The sequence below is a fragment of the Bos grunniens genome, chromosome 10 (genome assembly GCF_055505025.1).
Source record: "Bos grunniens cultivar Pamir isolate PY7600 chromosome 10, Bosgru_T2T1.0, whole genome shotgun sequence".
In the NCBI taxonomy this organism is placed as follows: Eukaryota; Metazoa; Chordata; class Mammalia; order Artiodactyla; family Bovidae; genus Bos; species Bos grunniens.
In genome coordinates, this window is record NC_141174.1 from 96449093 (window position 1) to 96473784 (window position 24692).

The 24692-nt window shown below is 42.1% G+C and overlaps 1 long non-coding RNA gene across 5 annotated transcripts in view; it reads right to left on the reverse strand.

The window, feature by feature from the left end:
• LOC147365443 (uncharacterized) overlaps positions 1-22517 on the reverse strand; it is a 39162-nt gene extending 16645 nt beyond the window's left edge. Inside the window, exons 1-3 of one of the 5 annotated variants that reach the window (XR_015135560.1) lie at positions 21783-22517; positions 20687-20796; positions 3863-3984 (exon numbers count right to left, since the gene is read on the reverse strand). This is a non-coding gene — a long non-coding RNA (uncharacterized LOC147365443). Of the gene's footprint in view, positions 1-3862; positions 3985-14463; positions 14977-20686; positions 20797-21267; positions 21679-21782 lie in introns of those variants that run through there. The other 4 variants (XR_015135561.1, XR_015135559.1, XR_015135558.1 and 1 more) reach the window with 4 other exon arrangements.
• Positions 22518-24692: the final 2175 nt, after the last annotated feature.

Consider the following 24692-nt stretch of genomic DNA (forward strand, 5'->3'; position numbering starts at 1 on the left):
CATGGAAAAAGCAAGAGAGTTCCAGAAAAACATCTATTTCTGCTTTATTGCCTATGCCAAAGCCTTTGACTGTGTGGATCACAAGAAACTGTGGAAAATTCTGAAAGAGATAGGAATACCAGACCATCTGACCTGCCTCTTGAGGAATTTGTATGCAGGTCAGGAAGCAACAGTTAGAACTGGACATGGAACAACAGACTGGTTCCAAATAGGAAAAGGAGTACACCAAGGCTGTATATTGTCACCCTGCTTATTTAACTTCTATGCAGAGTACATCATGAGAAACGCTGGGCTGGAAGAAGGACAAGCTGGAATCAAGATTGCCGGGAGAAATATCAATAACCTCAAATATGCAGATGACACCACCCTTGTGGCAGAAAGTGAAGAGGAACTCAAAAGCCTCTTGATGAAAGTGAAAGTGGAGAGTGAAAAAGTTGGCTTAAAGCTCAACATTCAGAAAATGAAGATCATGGCATCCGGTCCCATCACTTCATAGGAAATAGATGGGGAAACAGTGGAAACCGTGTCAGACTTTATTTTTCTGGGCTCCAAAATCACTGCAGATGGTGACTGCAGCCCTGAAATTAAAAGACGCTTACTCCTTGGAAGGAAAGTTATAACCAACCTAGATAGCATATTGAAAAGCAGAGACATTACTTTGCCAACAAAGGTCTGTCTAGTCAAGGCTATGGTTTTTCCAGTGGTCATGTATGGATGTGAGAGTTGGACTGTGAAGAAAGCTGAGCACTGAAGAATTGATGCTTTTTTTTTTTTTATTTTTAAACTTTACATAATTGTATTAGTTTTGCCAAATATCAAAATGAATCCATCACAGGTATACATGTGCTCCCCATCCTGAACCCTCCTCCCTCCTCCCTCCCCATACCATCCCTCTGGGTTGTCCCAGTGCACTAGCCCCAAGCATCCAGTATCGTGCATTGAACCTGGCATCTCGTTTCATACATGATATTTTACATGTTTCAATGCCATTCTCCCAAATCTTCCCACCCTCTCCCTCTCCCACAGAGTCCATAAGAATTGATGCTTTTGAACTGTGGTGTTGGAGAAGACTCTTGAGAGTCCCTTGGACTGCAAGGAGATCCAACCAGTCCATTCTGAAGGAGATCAGCCCTGGGATTTCTTTGGAAGGACTGATGCTAAAGCTGAAACTCCAGTACTTTGGCCACCTCATGCGAAGAGTTGACTCACTGGAAAAGACTCTGACGCTGGGAGGGATTGGGGGCAGGAGGAGAAGGGGACGACAGAGGCTGAGATGGCTGGATGGCATCACTGACTCGATGGACGTGAGTCTGAGTGAACTCCGGGAGTTGGTGCTGAACAGGGAGGCCTGGCGTGCTGCGATTCATGGGGTCACAAAGAGTCAGACCAGACTGAGCGACTGAACTGACTGAACTGATGCTGTTGGAGGTAGGCATTTTTAGAATCCAATGTGGCAAGAACATCATTTTGATAATAGTAAATTGTTAAAGCAAATCCATTGGTCTTTTTGCAGCCCATGTAGTAGGTCTGGGGGTAGTGTTGGCAGGGGAAGGGGCACGTGGTAACTGTAACTGAGGTGGTGGCTCAAGTCACACAGGAAACTGCCCACTTGTGCCTTACTTTAGTACATGCTGTTTCCACAAACCAGATTTCTCTTCCTCATCCTTAAAACAAAATCTCCTCTAGGCAGCTGTCCACTCCCTTCCAGTTTGGTTCAGACTCCTGTCCTCTGCCCTTCTCCACCACAGCATCTATTAGGCTCTATTGCTGAGTACCTGCTGATTTTCTGTTCTCTATTACACTGGAGAGAGGGCTCCTGGTGAATAGAATTGTCCGCACTTATCTGGCTAAGTCTACCTGACACAGAGCTTGGCATATGGTGGACACCCAGTGGAGGAAGAGTAGGAGCAAAAGAAGAAGGAAACCTGGAGACATGGAAGCAATCTAAATGTTCATCAACAGATGAATGGGTAAAGAAGATGTGGTGCATATATATAATGCAATACTAGTCAGCCAGAAAAAGCATGAAATATTGCCATCTGCAGCAACGTGGATGGACCTGGAGATTATCATACTAAGCGAAGTAGGTCAGAAAGAGAAAGACAAACGCCATAGGATATCATTTATATATGGAATGTAAAATACGACACAAATGAACTTATCTATGAGCCAGACTCAGACATAGAGAACAGACTTGTGGTTGTCAAAGGGAGGAGGCTGGGGGAAATATGGAGTGGGAATTTGGGGTTAGCGGATGCAAACTATTATACGGAGACTGGATGAGTCTAGTGGTTAGGATTCGGCGCTCTCACCGCCGCGGCCCGGGTTCGTTTCCTGGTCAGGGAAGCCTTTCTTAGGGGCTTCCTTGGTGGCTCAGACGGTAAAGCGTCTGCCTGCAATGCGGGAGACCCGGGTTCGATTCCTGGGTCGGGAAGATCCCCTGGAGAAGGAAATGGCAATCCACTCCAGCACTCTTGCTTGGGAAATCCCATGGACGGAGGAGCCTGATAGGCTGCAATCCACGGGGTCGCAAAGAGTCGGACACGACTGAGCGACTTCACTTTCACTTTCACTGTAGAGCACAAGGAACCAGATTAAATATCCAGTGATCAGCCATTATGGGAAAGAATATGAAAAAGAGTGTGTGTGTGTATATATATATTTAATATATATATATATTTATATATATATATATTTAATTTTTGCTGCAGCAAAAATTAAATTACAACACTATAATTCAACTATATGCATACGTGCTCAGTCATATCTGACTCTTTGCAGTCCTACTGATTGTAGCCCACTAGCTCCTCTGTCCATGGGTTCTCCAGGCAAGAATACTGGAGTGGGTTGCCGTTTCCTACTCCAGGGATCGTCCCCACCCAGGGATTGAACCTGCGTCTCTTGCATTCTTAGGGGGATTCTTTACCACTGCACCACCTGGGAAACCCTATACTTCAGTAATATATATAAGGAGCCAGGTTTTTGGTATGATTTCTAACATACAAGTTGATTTTATTATTATTAGCATTCTTCATCTCCTGATTGAAGACAAAGATCATGGGATTCGCAGTCAAACTAGTCAAATCCCTGCTTTGCCACTTGGCAACTGTATGAACTTGAACAAGTCACTTCCCTCTCGAAGTCTCAGTTTCCAGAGCTGTAAAGCGGGGCCAATCAAAACTATCTCACAACTAGAAATAACTCACTAATCAAGTTCCAAAATACAGCAAGTGCTCAACTGCAGTGAGCTGGAATCTCTGCGACTCGTGGTGCTGTGAAGTTTAGAAGTCTAAAAGAGCCCAGCCATAAGTTCCTCATAACGAGCTCATAACTGAAGCCGGTGGATCAGGCCCCAGATGTGTCCAAAGCCTGAGGAATTTTTCATTATGGAGCAAATGCTTTCACTTTCTGAAGATCGATATTAACCCAGGGATTTCTCCGCCCCCCCCCACCCCCACCCCTACACCACCGTTAGACTCTGCTCAGCATTCCCAGAGGGGAGCAGTACTTAGATAATTCATCTTTAATCTTCTGCACTGCACAAGAAAAGCTTCCTTCTTATCAAAGGATGGAACAGCAGAAATGAGGGCAGGAACAGGAGGGGAAGGGAGTTTTGCTGGGTTTGAACTTGAGCCATGGCCTGCACTCAGGGAGGAAAGAGTAACCTGCTGGTTTTCACACCGGGTGGGGCTGGGGGTAGGGGTGCGCCCACCCTTGACCACAGCACAGCTCTGCTACTTCCGTTTAGTCACCCATCCACTTATTCATCTCCTAACACTCACTAACTGCCTTTCACCAGGCTTGCAGTTGGACACCAGGAACAGTGTTAAATGAGACCCAACCTTTACCCTAAGTAGCTCACCATCCAAAACAGGCATCCATGAACTGTTTCAATAAGAGGCCAGAGAGCAAACTGTTTAGACTTTGCAGGTCACACGGTATCAGTTGCAACTACTCATTCCATCCATTGTAGCATGAAAGTACCTAGAGACACCAAGGAAATTAATGAGTGGGACTATGTACCAATAACCCTTGACAAGCAGCCCGGGTATTCCCACCTCTGCTCTAGAGGCAGAGCAAGCGATAGGCAAATAAATACAAGTCCTTTAATTGTCCCAAGGCAAGAGCAGAGAGTAGCTTGGACTGGAGTTTGGGCATGAAACTAGGAGAGATGATTAAATATTTGAGGAACTTTAAGACTTATGGGAGAAAAGTCATCAAGGGTGACGCCTAGATTTCTGGCCTGGATGACTGGGTGCTGCCACTTACTGAAGCTGCCCCAAGGGGACAGTCATCCAATCAATGTCTTGCAATCTTTTTAAAAAAATTATCACTCCTCAACTGGAGACTTTTTAGACATTATCTTCTTAACCACCCCACCCCATAAATTCTAATACCACCAGAGTACTACATATATTTGTGCGCTGACGTATATCTTGCTTTATACATAAAAAGAGCAAGAGGCTTTCCCTTGCCCCTCAAGAACCAATTTTCATTCCCTTGGGAGCAAGTTTGTCCCTGATGAGAATGCATGGTCTGGATCTAGGAGGGGTGACTCCATCTCCTATCTGGCCAAGGCCTTCTAGGATAGAACAGAAGGCCTCCTGGGATGGCCAGAACATCCAGAGGAAACCACGGTGGACCCAGCAGGGCAATGCCACATCCCCGGACTTCTATACCTTCTGAACCTTCTGGGATTGCTTTGCCCCAGATTTTCACACAGCTTTTGACCCACTTCCCTGGTGGCTCAGACGGTAAAGCATCTGCCTACAATGTGGAAGACCTGGAAGAATGACTTCTTCATCTTCTGGAGAGACTTCTGGAGAAGGAAATGGCAACCCACTCCAGTACTCTTGCCTGGAAAATCTCATGGACGGAGGAGCCTGGTAGGCTACAGTCCATGGGGTCACAAAGAGTTGGACACAACTGACTAAACTTTCTTTCTTTCGACCTGCAGTCACAAGGTGATTAAAAAAAAAAAAAAGGATATTCACAATGGGTACCAGAACTCTACTTAGGAAAGGGATTCGAATTGGGTGTGGGAAAAATACCTAAGGGCTTCCCTGGTGGCTCAGCCAGTAAAGAATCTGCCTGCACTGCAGGAGATGCAGATTCAATCCCTGGGTCAGGAAGATCCCCTAGAGAAGGGAATAGCTACCCACTCCAGTATTCTTGCCTGGAGAATTCCCACGGACAGAGGAGCCTGGCAGGCTACAGTTCATGGGGTTGCACAGCATCAGACCTGACTTAGGGATTAAAGTCTCTTGGGACCACTACCACCAAAAGACCTAAAGAAGTGCTTTGGATAGAATGGGACGCTTGGTGTTGGTATTAGTGGAGAGGGATATAGAAAGTATTTACTGAAAAGAATGGGGTGGAAAGAGAAGCTAGGGGGAACCCATCAGGATGGGATGGCCACCTGGAACACATTGACCCTTCCCCTCAACCTGCAAACATCAAAGAATTCAACAAGCATATCCAAGCTATCCCACATGAGGACATTTCTTGTGGGAAGAATTGAAGAGGCCAAGCTTTGCACCAGAGAGGAAGGCAAAGGAAGGTGAATGCATGAGGGAGCAGCAGGCAGACCCCAAGCAGGTGAGACCAGGAACAAAAAAGCTCTGGAGGTGTCTCGTTTCCAAGGCAACATACCTGGGAGCATGAAATGATCCCACTCAAATTTCCAGGCCCAGGAAGATAGCCAAGTATTGCTTTCTGTATCAGTTCCCATAAGCAGGCAAGCCACATAAGACAGCAAAAAGCTAAGCAATCAGGGAGTATTATCTCAGGAATAAAAGCTTCAAAGGGAAGACACCCTAGCATTGGTTCATTCAATCCTAACATTGTCACTAAGGCATCTTTCATTATTCCTCTGCTGTCTTTGTCATGTGGACCATGTCTCCCTTCCGGGGTTCCCAGGTACCACAGTTACACCCACACTCTAGAGGCAGAAGAAGTATGAGTGGCTGTTGTGCAAAAGTTTTTAAGAGTGAATAAAACTTCCCCAGACCTGAACCTCCAGTCCTGAACACATTTCTCAGAATGGATGTATCATAGATCCTTGTCCACAGTAGCCCAGACAAGAAGAATGGAGTTAACATGATCAGCCAAACCAGTGATTCTCAGAGTGCAGTCCCTAGATCGGCAACATCAGCATTAACTGGGAGCTGGTTAGAAATGCAAATTACCAACCCAGGCCAACTGAATCAGAAACTCTGGGGGTGGGACCCAGCAGTCTGTGGTTTATCGAGCCCTCCAGCTGATTCAGATGCACCCTGAAGTTTAGGAATTAACCACCTGGTTTAAACTAATAAACAAGCATCCCTGTGGATTTACCTGTCTTGTGGGTGGCTGCCTGAGCATGAGAGAGTCTAACTGGAGAGAGTAAGCTGGGTGGAGAGCCTGTGATCTCACCACTTTGCAGGGCCAAGATGAGTGAATTCCTCATGGAACAAGTGGACCTGTGAAAGTACGTGGGCTTAAGCATCTTGCCAAAGACAAGATGGCACAATACTTTGAAGGAAAGACCTTCACATCTATAAAGATTAACAACTACACGTATACTGGTATTCTATAAAGAAAAATAAAATGCTTAAGATATGTTTGTATAATCTCGTTTTAAATGACCGATTACCTGTTTAAATTACCAAACACCTCTCTCTCTGTAACTGATAGAACAAGCAACAACCAAAAAAACTATAATGATGTAGACTACCTAAACAACATGATTAGAAAGCTGATCCAATTACATATATAGAACACTGCATCCACCCTTTAAAAAATACATTTTAAGTGCATATGGATTTACAAAAACTAGCCATGTTGCTGGGTCATGAAGCAAATGCCCACAAATTCCAAAGGACTGAAATTATACTGATATGTTCTCTGACTGTGTAGGGATTCATTTGGTCACCAATAACCAAAATATTTTTAACCATAAAACATTTGGAGTTTAAGCAACAGGTTTCTTAACAACCCATTGGTCAATGAAGAAATAAAACACAGAAATAATAAAACACCTTGAGCTAAACATTAAGGAAAATATTACATGGTTGTGGGCCACAGCTAAAACTGTGCCTAGAAGGAAATATATATATACACTTTAACTGCATACATTTAGAGATAAGAAACTGTGAAAATGAATAATCTAAGAATTCATCACAAGAAATTACAAAAAGAGGATAAAATTAAGCTCACATGAAGTAGAATAAAGGAAACTACAGAGACTAGAAGTTAAACAAGATGGAGACTTAAATGAAGCCTTACACGGAAACCATCTAGTGTGTAACAACCTATAAGGAATGAGTAACCGTCTTTCTCTTTAGTTGGAACGCTACTAGTGTTTCCGCATTGGGCATAACACTGGCTCTGAAGCTGAGAGAAATACACTTTGTCATGTTAATGAAGAATCCATTGATTTCTATTTTATTAATAAGCACGGAATTGTATAAATGCCTTTTCAACAATCGTAGAGGTAATCTGGTGATTTTTCTCTTTACATTGTTAATCAGTTTCCTAATATGAAATCATCATTAATTTCCTGAAGTAATACTTGGCCCTCTAATGTGTGAGAGCTCAAGTCTTTTACTTTTCATACTGCACTATAGTCTCTCATACTTTATTTAGAATTTTGTACTGATATTCTCAAGTAACTGGTTTTTCAGTTTTCTTTTCATCTCAATCTTCATCAGGCTTTAACAATATTAATGGCACTATTTTAGAAAAATGTTTCTTTTTCTTTGTTCTGCTGCTGCTGCTGCTGCTGCTGCTGCTAAGTCTCTTCAGTCTTGTCCGACTCTATGTGACCCCACAGACGGCAGCCCACCAGGCTCCGCCGTCCCTGGGATTCTCCAGGCAAGAACACTGGAGTGGGTTGCCATTTCCTTCTCCAATGCATGAAAGTGAAAAGTGAAAGTGAAGTCGCTCAGTCGTGTCCCACTCCTAGAGACCGCATGGACTGCAGCCTACCGGGCTCCTCTGTCCATAGGATTTTCCAGGCAAAAGTACTGGAGTGGGTTGCCATTGCCTTCTCCTCCTTTGTTCTAGGTTAGTTTAAATATCATGGAATTATCAGTTATTTAGCATTTTGTTTTGAAGAATTACAGATTTACAGAAAAGTTATTTTTAAAAACGGGCAAATTTACCAAACCTCAGGGTCCCTAAATTTATATGTAATTTTTTCTGAGTCAGTTAAGAGTAAGTTATAGATATATCCCTTTAACCCTAAACACTTGCTGTGTATTTTCTGAACACAAGGACGTATTCTTATATAACTACAAGACAACTATCAAAATCAGTAAATTAACATTGATACAATACTATCATCATCTAATCTATAGACCTTTATTAAATTTTATCAGTTTTCCCAAAAATGTTTCTCCTAGTTTTGTTTCTCTAGTTGGCCCAATCTGACATCACATGGTATTTGTCATGTCTCTCCAGTCTCTTAATCTTTAGTCTCTGTCTTTAAAAATCTTTATATTTTCAAAGAGTATGGGTTATTTATGTGGTGTCATATCCCTCAACTTGAGTTTCCTGGTATTTCTTCATGACTAGACTCAAGTTATGATTATTTTGTCAGAAATAGCATGAAAAATGAGGTCATATCCTTCTTAGTGCATTCAGATCAGATCAGATCAGTCGCTCAGTCGTGTCCGACTCTTTGCGACCCCATGAATCGCAGCATGCCAGGCCTCCCTGTCCATCACCAACTCCCGGAGTTCACTCAGACTCACGTCCATCAAGTCAGTGATGCCATCCAGCCATCTCAGCCTCTGTCGTCCCTTTCTCCTCCTGCCTCCAATCCCTCCCAGCATCAGAGTCTTTTCCAATGAGTCAACTCTTCACATGAGGTGGCCAAAGTACTGGAGTTTCAGCTTTAGCATCATTCCTTCCAAAGAAATCCCAGGGCTGATCTCCTTCAGAATGGACTGGTTGGATCTCCTTGCAGTCCAAGGGACTCTCAAGAGTCTTCTCCAACACCACAGTTCAAAAGCATCCATTCTTCGGTGCTCAGCCTTCTTCACAGTCCAACTCTCACATCCATACTTGACTAGACGAACCTTTGTTGGCAAAGTAATGTCTCTGCTTTTGAATATGCTATCTAGGTTGGTCATAACTTTCCTTCCAAGGAGTAAGTGTCTTTTAATTTCATGGCTGCAGTCACCATCTGTAGTGATTTTGGAGCCCAGAAAAATAAAGTCTGACACTGTTTCCACTGTTTCCCCATCTATTTCCCATGAAGTGATGGGACCGGATGCCATGATCTTCGTTTTCTGAATGTTGAGCTTTAAGCCAACTTTTTCACTCTCCACTTTCACTTTCATCAAGAGGCTTTTGAGTTCCTCTTCACTTTCTGCCATAAGGGTGGTGTCATCTGCATACCTGAGGTTATTGATATTTCTCGCTGCAATCTTGATTCCAGCTTGTGCTTCCTCCAGTCAAGCATTTCTCATGATGTACTCTGCATGTAAGTTAAATAAACAGGGTGACAATATACAGCCTTGACGGACTCCTTTTCCTATTTGGAACCAGTCTGTTGTTCCATGTCCAGTTCTAACTGTTGCTTCCTGACCTGCATACAAATTTCTCAAGAGGCAGATCAGGTGGTCTGGTATTCCCATTTCTTGAAGAATTTTCCACAGTTTATTGTGATCCACACAGTCAAAGGCTTTGGCATAGTCAATAAAGCAGAAATAGATGTTTTTCTGGAACTCTCTTGCTTTTTCCATGATCCAGCAGATGTTGGCAATTTGATCTCTGGTTCCTCTGCCTTTTCTAAAACCAGCTTCAACATCAGGAAGTTCACGGTTCACGCACTGCTGAAGCCTGGCTTGGAGAATTTTGAGCATTACTTTACTAGCGTGTGAGATGAGTGCAATTGTGTGGTAGTTTGAGCATTCTTTGGCATTGCCTTTCTTTGGGATTGGAATGAAAACTGAGCTTTTTCAGTCCTGTGGCCACTGCTGAGTTTTCCAAATTTGCTGGCATATTGAGTGCAGCACTTTCACAGCATCATCTTTCAGGATTTGGAATAGCTCAACTGGAATTCCATCACCTCCACTAGCTTTGTTCATAGTGATGCTTTCTAAGGCCCACTTGACCTCACATTCCAGGATGTCTGGCTCTAGGTCAGTGATCACACCATTGTGATTATCTGGGTCGTGAAGATCTTTTTTGTACAGTTTTCTGTGTATTCTTGCCATCTCTTCTTAATATCTTCTGCTTCTGTTAGGTCCATACCATCTCTGTCCTTTATCGAGATCATCTTTGCATGAAATGTTCCTTTGGTATCTCTGATTTTCTTGAAGAGATCCCTAGTCTTTCCCATTCTGTGGTTTTCCTCTATTTCTTTGCATTGATCGCTGAAGAAGGCTTTCTTATCTCTTCTTGCTATTCTTTGGAACTCTGCATTCAGATGTTTATATTTTTCCTTTTCTCCTTTGCTTTTCGCTTCTCTTCTTTTCACAGCTATTTGTAAGGCCTCCTCAGACAGCCATTTTGCTTTTTTGCATTTCTTTTCTATAAGAATGGTCTTGATCCCTGTCTCCTGTACAATGTCACGAACCTCATTCCATAGTTCATCAGGCACTCTATCTATCAGATCTAGGCCCTTAAATCTATTTCTTACTTCCACTGTATAATCATAAGGGATTTGATTTAGGTCATACCTGAATGGTCTAGTGGTTTTCCCTACTTTCTTCAATTTAAGTCTGAATTTGGCAATAAGGAGTTCATGGTCTGAGCCACAGTCAGCTCCTGGTCTTATTTTTGCTGACGGTATAGAGCTTCTCCATCTTTGGCTGCAAAGAATATAATCAATCTGATTTCGGTGTTGACCATCTGGTGATGTCCATGTATAGAGTCTTCTCTTGTGTTGTTGGAAGAGGGTGTTTGCTATGACCAGTGCATTTTCTTGGCAAAACTCTATTAGTCTTTGCCCTGCTTCATTCCGTATTCCAAGGCCAAATTTGCCTGTTACTCCAGGTGTTTCTTGACTTCCTACTTTTGCATTCCAGTCCCCTATAATGAAAAGGACATCTTTTTTGGGTGTTCTAAAAGGTCTTGTAGGTCTTCATAGAACTGTTCAACTTCAGCTTCTTCAGCGTTACTGTTTGGGGCATAGACTTGGATTACTGTGATATTGAATGGTTTGCCTTGGAAACGAACAGAGATCATTCTGTCGTTTTTGAGATTGCATCCAAGTACTGCATTTCGGACTCTTTTGTTGACCATTATGGCTACTCCATTTCTTCTAAGGGATTCCTGCCCACAGTAGTAGATATAATGGTCATCTGAGTTAAATTCACCCATTCCAGTCCATTTCAGTTCACTGATTCCTAGAATGTTGACATTCACTCTTGCCATCTCTTGTTTGACCACTTCCAATTTGCCTTGATTCATGGACCTGACATTCCAGGTTCCTATGCAATATTGCTCTTTTCAGCATTGGACCTTGCTTCTATCACCAGTCACATCCACAGCTGGGTATTCTTTTTGCTTTGTCTCCATCCCTTCATTCTTTCTGGAGTTATTTCTCCACTGATCTCCAGTAGCATATTGGGCACGTACTGACCTGGGGAGTTTCTCTTTCAGAGTCCTATCATTTTGCCTTTTCATACTGTTCATGGGGTTCTCAAGGCAAGAAGACTGAAGTGGTTTGCCATTCCCTTCTCCAGTGGACCACATTCTGTCAAATCTCTACACCATGACCCGCCCATCTTGGGTTGCCCCACGGGCATGGTTTAGTTTCATTGAGTTAGACAAGGCTGTGATCCTAGTGTGATTAGATTGACTAGTTTTCTGTGTGTTTGCCCTCTGATGCCCTCTTGCAACACTTACCGTCTTACTTGGGTTTCTCTTACCTTGGGTGTGGGGTATTCTCTTCATGGCTGCTCCAGCAAGGCACAGCCATTGCTCCTTACCTTGGACGAGGGGTATCTCCTCACTGCCGCCCTTACACATATGTTTGTCCTGCTACAAATGATGTTCGCTTTGATCATTTGCATAGTGTGTAGCTGCCAGATTGTCTGCTGTAAGGAATAGCTGTGTTTTAATAGTTTGGTTAAAATTCCCCTAGAAACTATATAGCATTTTTTTCTTCATGGAGGAGATGATAGCTCTTTCAAGACTTTCTTTATAATTGATATGTTTAAACTTTAATCTCCTCTATGATCAGGCTTGATAAATTATATTTTCCTAGAAAATTGTTTTGCTTATTTCATCTAGATTTTAAAGGTTATTTTCAGGGAGTTGTAGGAAGTCATCTCATTTTTTAGATTTCCATTTGACAGTGGATAGATGGCTAGTGTTTATATATATATATATAAATGTATGTATATTTATGTATATAATAATATCATTATATAATAGTATATATTTAAATATTGTACTGTATAATATTATAATGTTGTACATTATAATATATTATATATAGTAATATAATATTAATATTAATATATTATATAATATATAAATGTATTTATAATTATAACTATATAATAATATATAGTTTATATATACTATATTATATATAATTATATTATATATTTTTATATTTTATTATTATATATTTTATTATTTATTATATTATTATGTATTATATATTAGGAGAAGGCAGTGGCAACCCACTCCAGTGCTCTTGCCTGGAAAATCCCATGGACAGAGGAGCCTTGTGGGCTGCAATCCATGGGGTCGCAGAGAGTCAGACATGACTGAGGGACTTCACTTTCACTTTTCACTTTTCACTTTCCTGCATTGGAGGAGGAAATGGCAACCCACTCCAGTGTTCTTGCCTGGAGAATCCCAGGGATGGGGGAGCCTGGTGGGCTGCCGTCTATGGGGTCACACAGAGTCGGACACGACTGAAGTGACTTAGCAGCAGCAGCAGCATTGTATATTATTATAATATAGCATAATATAATATTATATATAACATACACACACATATATATATAAATAATATATATACATATATACATACACAAATTTGTTGTCTTACGATTCTTGAGATCAGAAGTCTAAAATGGGTCCCACTGGACTAAAACCAAAGTGCTAACCTGGCTGCATTTCTTCTGGGAGTCTCAGGAGAGAATTCTTTCCTTGTTTCTTCCAGGTTCCAAAGGTGGCCTGCGCTCCTTAATTTTATATATATATAATTTATTATATTATATAATTTATTATATAATATATATAATATGTTTATATATAATATATAATTATAGTTCTAATTATAATTATAACTATATATAATAATATACAATATACATATAAATACATAATATATGTTATAAATAAATATTTGTTTATATATGTACGCATATTTTTATATATGTATATTTTATATATATATATGTATGTATTTCCAAGAATTTGCTTTTGGTTTCATTTGTTTAATTAATTTTTTTTTTTTTTTGGATAATAGTGGCTCTACAAGGTTGTTAGTTTCTACTGCACAACAGAATGAGTCAGCCATACATACACACATACATATCCCCTCTCCCCTCCGGACCTCCTTTCCACTCAGGCCACCACAGCGCATTAAGGAGAGTTCATGCGCCATACACTATGTTCTCATCAGTTACCTGTTTTGTACACAGTATCCGTAGTGTATTCGTATCTATCTCTGCCTCCCAGTTCCTCCCCTCAGCCCTTCCCCTTCCTTGCTTGCTTGCATGCTTGCTTAGTCGCTCAGTCATGTCCTACTCTTTGAGACCAAGGAGCGCAGGCCACCTCTGGAACCTGGAAGAAGCAAGGAAAGAATTCTCTCCTGGAACTCCCAGGAGAAATGCAGCCAGGTCAGCACCTTGCTTTTAGTCCAGTGGGACCCATTTTAGACTTCTGATCTTGACAATTATAAGACAATAAATTTGTGTTGTTTGGGGCTACCAAATTTGTGATAATTCTGTTACAGCGGCAATGAGAAACTAATGTGCACCCCTTGGTTTATGGCGCCTTCCCCGTATTCTAAACCAAACTGGTAGACTGAGTCCCCTTCAGATTGTACCACTTCTCATTATAGTCGTTTCCCTCTCCCTCTTTAAAGAACACCTGTGACTGTATCAGACACACCCAGATAATTCAGATTACTTAAAATAATCTTAAAGTTAACTGATCTGCAACCTTAATTCCATCCACAACCCTCGCCATGTAATATAACTTAATCACAGGTTCCAGGGACTAAGATGCAAACATCTCTGGGGGCCTGGAGGAGGAGCAGTGTTCTTCCTACCACAGTGAGTTTAGCTCTTTTACATTTGACCATATGACTAATACTCTGGTTCAAGTTCTACCATATTGTTGTGCTTTCTGTGCTTTGTAACCAGTTTTGTTTCATTTAGTTCTTTTGATATTTAGAAGGGTCTGTACTTTATTCTAGTGACTCCTTTTAAATTTTTAATTGTACGTGATACTCTTAGCCATTAATTTTTTATTTATCGATTAGCTCCCTATCATCAAGTTTTCATCAATAACATCCTTTTTCGTATTTGTACTCGTTTTTATTTTATTTAATTAATTAATTTATTTATGGCTGTGCTGGGTCTTCACTGCAGTGCGGGGTTTCTCCTGGTGGCAGCTTCTTTTGTTGTGGAGCACAGGTTCCAGAGTACAGGTTTCAGTAGCTGCAGTTCATGGGTTCGATAGCTGCAGTTCCCAGGCTCTAGAGCATAAGCTCAATAGATGTGGCACATGGGCTTAGTTGCTCCAAAGTATGTGGGATCTTCCTGGACCAGGGATCGAACTCATGTCTCCTGCATTGGCAGGAGCCTTAGTGTCCTTATAGGAAAAGATGCTTGCTCCTCGGAAGAAAAGCGATGACAAACCTAGACGGCATATTAAAAAGTAGAGGCATCACTTTGCCAACAAAGGTTTTTCCAGCGGTCGTGTTCAGAGGTAAGAGTTGGACCAAAAAGAAGGTTGAGCACTGAAGAATCGATGGTTTTGAACTGTGGTGCTGGAGAAGATTCTTGAGAGTCCCTGGGAATGCAAGGAGACCAAACCAGTCAATCCTAAAGGAAACCAGTCCTGAATATTCATTGGAAGGACTAATGCTGAAGCTCCAGTACTTTGGTCACTTGATATGAAGAGCCGGCTCACTGAAAAAGATCCTGATTCTGGGAAAGACTGAGGGCAGGAAGAGAAGGAGGCAACAGAGGATGAGATGGTTGGATGGCATCACCATCCGACTCAATGGACATGAGTTTGAGCAAACTCCAGGGAATACTGAAGGACAGGGAAGCCTGACGTGCGGCAGTCCAGAGGTCACAGAGAGTCAGACACAAATTAGCAACTGAACAAGTTCTCTTTAGCTAATTTTTATATCTACATTTCACTTTGTTTACTCTTCTCATTTCTATTTTCTATGTCCTTTCTTGTATTTTTGTAGTATTTATTAGCCCTATGCTCTTTCAAATTTTGTCCTTAAGAATGGTTTGACCTTTCTGAAACTGACTGATACTTTCAGCCCCCTCATTTCTCTAAATCTAACCAAGTTTGGGGAATATCTGCCTCTCAGGTTATCCTATGTCCTCATCCTCATTTTCAATCAAAGGATAGAGATTTTTCTCCTCTAGAATAGTTCTCTCAGAATCAAGTTTTGTTTTTGTCTTTTTTTTTTTTTTGGTTAAATACTTTAGTGAGTTCTAGTCTCCGCTTTTGGTGACTTCCTCTCTCACAACTATTGCGTACTCTTGACAGCTCCTACATAATATTTTTCAGTCTGTCTCCTATTTTCAGTGAAAAAAGAGTTGGAATTTTGTTTTCTATCCTCCTTGTTGCTTTGGATGGTGCCCAGGAGGAGATGGAAAGAATATCAAGTTGGCAAATTTATTTTCAAATGGAAGTCTCTGCCTTGTTTCTAGAATAAGAAAGTAGCATGGAGTCTTGGAAAGAACATGAACTTTGCAACCAGACAGATCTGGATCAAATCCTGGCTCTGTTGTTAATTTTGTTTCTGAATTTGAAAAACTTACATCAACCTCCCTGAGCTCAGTTTGTTTTCTTATTTATAGAGACAACCTAGCAACACCTCAGAGAGTTATTTGGATAATAAACATCTTAAGAGAACCAAGACTCAAAGTTAAAAGACAGTAGTGCAAATAGTAGACACTACAAAAAGTGAAAAATGTCTTTCGTGTATTTTGCAGGGCTGGTGGGGGTATTGTTAGTGGTTGTCAAAAGAACGATATAGAAAAGCACTTTTAAAAGCACCTCTTAGGTGCTGAGATAAGGCTATAAAGATACGGAGATATGCCTCCCATTCTCTGAAACTGGTATATCTGCCGTGAGAGCTGCTGATTCTTTCAGAAGCTCAGAAAACAGTTTCTTTCCTAGCACCCTGTCCCCTTTCTCAATACTTAGATTTCCTTACCCTGTCACCACAAAGCACGTGCCTTGGTTCTGAGGATGGAGCAGGTGACTCAAGCCAAAGCAGTTAGCACAACCTCACTGCCTGAACACCATCCAGTGGTTCACTGACAGATATGCGGTTCATTCAGGGCCAAGAAGTGTAGTCATTTCAGGAAAGCAAAGTTTCCACCATCTAAGAGAGTTTCTAGAAGCAACCCTGTTCCTCTCCCTGAATATTGTCATCATGTTCCAGAAGGTTTTGACAAACAAGATATACCAACAAAGAAGATGGCCTTAGGATATGGCTGGTATGACATAGATAAAAGACCCTGGATCTTTGATACATCATTGAGTACTTCAATCAAATCAACACTGAAGCTCACTCCCCCTTGTTGCTGTCTAGTAATATAAGCAATTAACCGTTTTTTAAAAGTTATCAGACATTTAGGTTACTTCTATGTCCTGGCTGTTGTAAATAGTGCTGCTATGAACACTGGCAGGAGGGTAGAATTGGGAGATTGGGATTGACACATACACATATTGATACCCTGGGTGAAATAACTAGTGAGAACTATTGCATAGCACAGGAAACCCGACTTAATGCACTGTGGGGACCTGATGGGAAAGAAGTCCAAAAGGGAGGATGCATTTTGCTCAATGGCACCCCACTCCAGTACTCTTGCCTGGAAAATCCCATGGATGGAGGAGCCTGGAAGGCTGCAGTCCATGGGGTCACTAAGAGTCGGACACAACTGAGCGACTTCACTTTCACTTTTCACTTTCATGCATTGGAGAAGGAAATGGCAACCCACTCCAGTGTTCTTGCCTGGAGAATCCCAAGGACAGCGGAGCCTGGTGGGCTGCCGTCTACGGGGTCGCACAGAGTCAGACATGACTGAAGCGACACAGCAGCAGCAGAAGAAGAAAGTTACAAAACATTGCAAAGTAACTACACTTTAACTTAAAAAAAAAATTAATTTAGAAAGAAAAAATACTAGCTAAGCCCACTTGGGTTAGGTTTTCAGTTACTTGCAACTGAAGACCCCCTACCACACTCTCAGATGTCAAAGGTCCCCAGCAGTTGCCATCACCATCGTCAGCATAAACTCTCAGATGAAACTGTCCTCTGTCATGTGTCTCTGGTGGTTTCTGGAATCAAAAGACTATCAGTGTCCCTTTTATGAGTCTTCTTTTCCATAAACCATGCTATGGTTTGTGTTCAACAAAGATTTAATAATAATAAAAGCTATCATCTTTTAAGTTCTTACTGCACACCAGGCCTTTTGCCATCCTCAAAACAACCCTATTGGTAAGCACCACTGCCTCTACCATATGGAGGGTGAAACTAAGACTTAGCCATCTTATCTACTTGACCTGCATTACAGATCAATAAAATGGAGAGTCCAAGAGTCCAGGGCAGAGCTCCCTGACCCAGAGTCAAATTTTTAAACATTTAAACTGCCTGTTAAAAGGAAAACAAAACAAAACATTTATTGGGCACCATCTATATGCCAGTTACAAGAGGTACAGAGGATTAGTTTTCGCTCATGAGTCGCACATGGGCTACATAAATGTGTGCATAGCGGGGCAGGCAGACGCGGGAGCTAAGAGTCAAGTCAAGGCCAGCTCAGGAAAAGCCTGTCCATTGTGCAAAGCAGCCTAGTCTCCACTCTGCTAGTAAAAGGATTTCATCAGGGAAACAATGTGATCAGATAGGGGTGTGCAAACCATGGATGGGACAGTGATGGGAAGATGATTAACTGAAAGGAGACTGGAGTCAAGCAGACTAGGAGGAAGGTGCGAGGCCTCCTGGTGAGGAGCAGTCACAGGACTGTCCCTTGAAGGGTGGCAAGAGGAGGGTAAGGTGCCCCTCCTAGATCCCCCTGTGAGCCCCGCATGCTGCACAGGATGCACAGCCCACGTAAACAGTAGGTGTTGGCAGCCCATCCAAGTTAGAAAAGTGCCCCACCACACGGGGGTCATGTTCCTCTGACCGAGAGGGACAGCCACACTCTAGGGGGCATGCTGAGCTACCCAACAGGCACTTAGAGTGATTGGACAGCAAAGAATCTGACCAGAGTCAGCTGAGAACAGGGCACGGCCTCCAGAAGGGAAAAACATTTTATGCTGCTTTCAACTGTTGTAAAGACTGAATTAATTCTGTGATTCATCCCATTCTTACCATGGAAATTCATCATTAAACATGCTAAAGTACACACACACATGTAAACACACACATACAAGAGATATAAAGAATGCTCACTGAGCAATCACTGGTTTGAATCATTTCTTCCTTTTTTATGTCGTATCCTTTGTGGCATCACTTCTGAGCCACGGGTCATAATCAATTATAATTGCTAACACTGTTGAGGGGTTACCATGTACCAGATACTATGCCAAACATTTTATGTACATTAATCATATTGAATTCTAAAAAGAAAATCCTGTTATGTGAGTATTACTACCCCACTTTTAAAGATGAGATAACCAAGGATTAGTAACAAAGCGCATGAGAAGAGACTTACACCAGCTCTGCTTGCCTTCTGGACACCATGCCTTCCACAAATGAGTGTTCTCCCGTACATTTATCTAGTCTTTCAGATTTACAGTAACATAATTACTAACATTATCTTACTTGATCATGACAGCAACTCTCCACAAAACCATTTCCATTTTTGGCTGAGGCTTGTAGAGGAACCTAGGGTCACACGACAAGGAGTGGAAGCAAGATTTGCACCCAGCCTCCCAAGACAATAGTCCTAACTATTGAAACATACTGCATATATTAACATACATTTCCTATTTTCTGATTCTCATTGACTGAGCAATCTTCTCATGCGGTTTAGTCTCTCAGTCGTGTCCGACTCTTGTGACCCCATGGACTGTAGCCTGCTAGGCTTCTCTGTCCAGGGGATTCTCCAGGCAAGAATACTGGAGTGGGTTGCCATTCCCTTCTCCAGGCGATCGTCCCAACCCAGGGATCGAACCCAGGTCTTCTGCACTGCAGGCAGCCTCCTTACCAACTGAGCCAGCAGGGAGACTGTGTGTAGGTCACATCGATCTTCTCATGATAACATATCAGCTTAAATTATAGTAGAAAAGAATATAAAGTTGATCACCACCCTGTGTATCTCTCCCATACACACACAGAAAATAACAATAACAATAGTCATAATAATCATAACGGTGAACATTGCCCGAGGCATGCTTTTAAAAGAGCAATTTTCTTATTACTTTGTTCTAAAGTGCCTGAGCACCAAAATTGCAAAGCAGTTCACAAAACTGTCTCCAAATGCATTTGAAAAGAGATGCGTTTCTTTTCCTTAACAAGGCCTGGGCTGAGGTAAGGAATATTGATATTATTCTTAAGGATCCTGACATCTATGTCTTTCACATTTTAAGAATCAGGCTAAAAGCATAAAAAGAAGAGAGACTTTGCATGCCCGGCCAAGACCGAACTCACTAGCTGTCTTCCTCGTCTCCTGTCAGCTCTGGCCACGGGGACAGGCCACCGTCACCATCTCAGAGCAACTAATGAACCAAGAGGGAAGGAATTACCCCTTTACGGAAGACCCACCATCCAAGGGCTCTGCTCAGCACTCTACACGTTCAGAAGGATGCAGAGCAAAGGGCTAAACGTACATGCCCTAGAACCAGCCTGGCTGGATTTGAAGTCCAGATCTGCCTTATTAGCTGAAGGTCTTGTTCAAATCTCTCAGCCTCTCTGCCTCAGTCTCTTCTCTTTAACATGAGAGCTGTAATAGTACCTACCTCATTGGATTGCTGTGAGTTGGTATATGTTGATGACTAAAAACAGTTCCTGGTAGTAACTGTAGGTTACTGCCTATAGTAACCTGTAGGTTACCGTAAGAGGTCTTTTTATAAGTATCAACCAGGAATATTAGTATGGTCTTATTTAATCCTCACACCCATCCTGTGAGATTGAAGCTCTCACCCTCTTCTCGAAGATGAAGAAATGGCAACTCAGAGTGGCTGGGAACGTGCAGGAAAAGGTGAGTTTAGCCCAGCCACATTCTCTTCCAGCTGGCGGGTTCTGCACCCACATTTGTCTTCAAGACTCACAGTGTAGTTGAATAATGTCCCACATTAGAAACTCAGACATGCCCATTAACATAGGACAGTATCGACAGCCTACTGACAACCAGACACACGACAGCCCAGTCATGATCCATTATGCGACCAACACTGAGTCTCAGAAATTCCAGTGACACTGCTCCATCCATCATTCTAGCCACTCACTCATTCGTTATTCACTCACCCACCCACCCACACATCCACCCACCCACCCCTCTAGCCATTTATTCACCCATTCACTCACCCACTGGCAAATATTTACAGAGATCATTCTCTCTGCCTCTTCCTGGTGAAGCTGCCAAAACCTTCAGAATAGTACCACATTAAATTGCAGACTGAATGCAGTACCAGGTGCTAGAGGGACATAAAAGGGTTATCTGGCAGATCTTAACACAAATATACATTCTTTATCTTTGGTATCCAAAATACATTTTCTATTTACCCTCTATGCTTACCCCAACCCCTCAACGAGACATTTTGCAATCCACACACAAGGCAAATTGACTAGTTATTTGTATAGGTGATACATCCAACCTCTCTAGCTTGAGATATATATTTTTCTTAATATTCAAGTGAAACAACCCTAACCTTCTTTTCTACCTATCAGGGAATGTCTTTCTTCTCTCCCAGGGTGATCCTTGGACCTGCACGGTGTTGATTCAATCTCAGGAGGCAGGTCTGTTTAAACAGCATCAAAAGGTCAGAACATAAATATCCCTGTTTGGCTCAACAGCTGGCCAAAGTGACTTGGGGTCTCTAGCTCTTGTGACTGATGGGCCCCACTAATGTATCTCTGAGGGTTCATAACATCAAAGCCATCTCTACCTGGGAAGCGCGTTCCCGCTGCTGGTACTGTACTATTTTTCCAGATGTTGAATGAGGAGGTCAAGGGGCTTTGGGGGATAAAAAAAAAATCCCCCATTCACAAGCGTTTCATTCAGCTATGGCTGCTGCATCAAATCTCTGCCTTCCAGAGTGAAGCTCCTTGACAACTCCTTTCTCTCAATACACATCACATGTGTGCATGCTTCTTTGAATTATCCATGATCCAGGGAGTCTCTGTTAGAAGGAATTCAGCTCTGCCTAGAATTAGTCCTCCCCTAAATTCTTGGAAGGTTTATACAAAGAGATAGGTGAGTCAGAGCAGAGACCTCAATGGTGCCTCACAAGGCCAAGGGTTGGGGTCAGGGTTAGGATTCTGGTTCCTACCACCAGAACCCTGGCATGGCCTCCACACATACTCCTGCCTAGTTGAGAGGAAGCCCCTCCTGCCCCCAGTTCCAGGACCCACCCACTTCCTGCCCCCAAATGATCTGCAGTCAGAATGTCCATTCTCATACCGCATGTCTTCTTGCTGCTGCTGCTGCCGCTAAGTCGCTTCAATCGTGTCCGACTCTGTGCAACCCCAGAGACAGCAGCCCACCAGGCTTCCCCGTCCCTGGGATTCTCCAGGCAAGAACACTGGAGTGGGTTGCCATTTCTTTCTCCAATGCGTGAAAGTGAAGTCTCTCAGTCGTTCCCGACTCTTAGCGACCCCATGGACGGCAGCCTACCAGGCTCCTCTGTCCATGGATTTTTCAGGCAACAGTACTGGAGTGGGATGCCATTGCCTTCTCTGGCATGTCTTCTTAAAGACTGATAATAGCACATTTCCCTCCATCTGGGATACCCAGTCATCACCCTACATTCCTTTCTAAATTTCCACCTCTTTATTTTCTGGGCTCCTTCTCTTCTTTCCTAGGAAGCATCATTATGCAGTAGGCCAGGGCAGGTCAGGGAAGAGGGGATTCTACCAGCTGTGGAGACATTTCACAGACTTGTTCTGTGTATTCAATGAGAACATGGACGCAAAAGTGCCTAATTGAGAAGCACCGATCAACCTGAGCTCTCTTCCCCTTTCCTCAAACTACTTAATTTTCTTTGAAACTAAAACTTATCTTCTAATTGCCCTTGACTTCAAATGTCACATTCTTTAGCCCATACCCTATTACTAATCCATTCTTGCCTAGTTCCTCCTACATTTCTTTTGTTCATGTTAAAGATGACTTTTCTTTTCACCTAAGTCTTGCTACCTCCTACACTGATTACTTCAGCTAGATTGAAAACGAGGTCTAGCTCCTCCTCCATAAAACACTAATTAATCAATCATCCTAGAACCAGAGCAACTTAGTGCCTTGATATTTGGTAGAAAGAGCAGTAATGTTGCTGTCAGACCGAGACATAAGGTTTAAGAGCAGAAAGAGCCAAGTGATTTTACTCTTGTAAGCTTCAATTTGCTCATCTCTGATACCTTAACTCATAAGCTTATTGAGACATTTGCAGATAACTTAAGAGGAATCTCCAAGGGGCAACAGAACAGGAACTTACTGCACTTAAGCAGGCACACCTGGTTCTGGTCTTCGCCACTGAGCCAGTTTTTCTGTATAGAGTGTACAGATTACTCCATCAGACAAGAGCAGAATTCACATTTGCAAGCTCACACGGAACATTCACCAATCTAGGCTACATTCTGAGCCATAGCACACAACTTTTTTAAATGTTAAAGCATAAAAACATACAAAATCTGTTCTCAGACCACAACGGAATTAAACTAGAAATCAATCACAGAAAGAGAACTTCCGAATATTTGTATTTAAATAGCACATTTCTAAATAATGCAGTGGTCAAGGATGAAAGGCACAGTTGAAAATATTTTGAGCTAAATGAAAATGAAAATATAATTATCAAAATATATGAGAGGCCTTTTCACTGCAGATGGTGATTTCAGCCATGAAATTAAAAGGCACTTGCTCCTTGGAAGAAAAGCTATGACAAACTTAGACAGTGTATAAAAAAGCAGAGACGTTATTATGCCAACAAAAGTCCATCTAGTCAAAGCTATGGTTTTTCCAGTAGTCACGTATAGGTGTGAGAGTTGGACCATAAAGAAGGCTGAGTGCCAAAGAACTGATGTTTTTAAACTGTGGTGTTGGAGAAGACTCTTGAGAGTCCCCTGGAATAAACCAGTCAATCCTAAAGGAAATTAATGCTGAATATTCATTGGAAAGACTGATGTTGAAGCTCCAATACTTTGGCCACCTGATGCAAAGAGCTGACATGTTAGAAAAGACCTTGATGCTGGGAAAGATTGAGGGCAGGAGGAGAAGGGGACGACAGAGGACAAGATGGTTGGATGGCATCACTGACTCAATGGACATGAGTTTGAACATCTCCGGGAGATGGTGAAGGACAAGGAAGCCTAGTGTACAGCAGTCCATGATGTTGCAAAGATTCAGACACAACTGAATGACTGATCAACAACAAGTGAAGGAAAACTTGAGACCAATATCTCTCATGAACATAAGAATGAAAATGCTCAACAAGTATCAGCAAATCAAATCCAATAATTTATACAAAAATAAGTTTACACTCTGGCCATGTGGAATTTATTCCAGGATGTATGTGCTTAGTCACTCAGTCGTGTCTGACTCCTTGTGACCCCCATGAACTGTAGCCTGCCAGGCTCCTCTGTCCACAGGGATTCTCCAGGCAAGAATACTGGAATGGGATGCCATGCCTTCTTCTAGGGGATCTTCCTAACTCAGGGATCAAACCCATGTCTCCTGCATTGCAGGTGGATTCTTTACTGTCTGAGCCACCAGGGAAGCCCTAGTTCAATACTAAAAAATCAGTGTAATCCCCCACATTAACAGGCTAAAGAAGAAAAATCACATCAGTTAACACAATAAAAAACATTTAATAAAATCTAGATGCCATTCATGGCTTTAAAGCTTGAAAGTGAATGACTTTTATATTGTATACTTTTATATTGTGTATATACATATATATAAAATATTGTATATTAATGCACACATATATGGAATTTAGAAAGATGGTACTGACAATCCTACATGCAGGGCAGCAGAGGAGACACAGATGTAAAAACAGACTTTTGGACTCAGTGGAAGGAGGCAAGGGTGGGATGATTTGAGGGAACAGCATTGAAACGTATATTACCATATGTAAAATAGATGACCAGGGCAAGTTCAATGCATGAAGCAGGGCACCCAGAGTCAGTGCTCTGGGACAACCCACAGGGATCGGGTGGGGAGGGAGGCGGGAGGGAGGTTCAGGATGCGGGGGGACACGTGTATACCTGTGGTCAATTCATGTTGATGTATAGCAAAAACCATCACAATATTGTAAAGTAATTATGCTCCAATTAAAATAAATTAAATTAACACTTTCTAACACCATACACAAAAATAAAC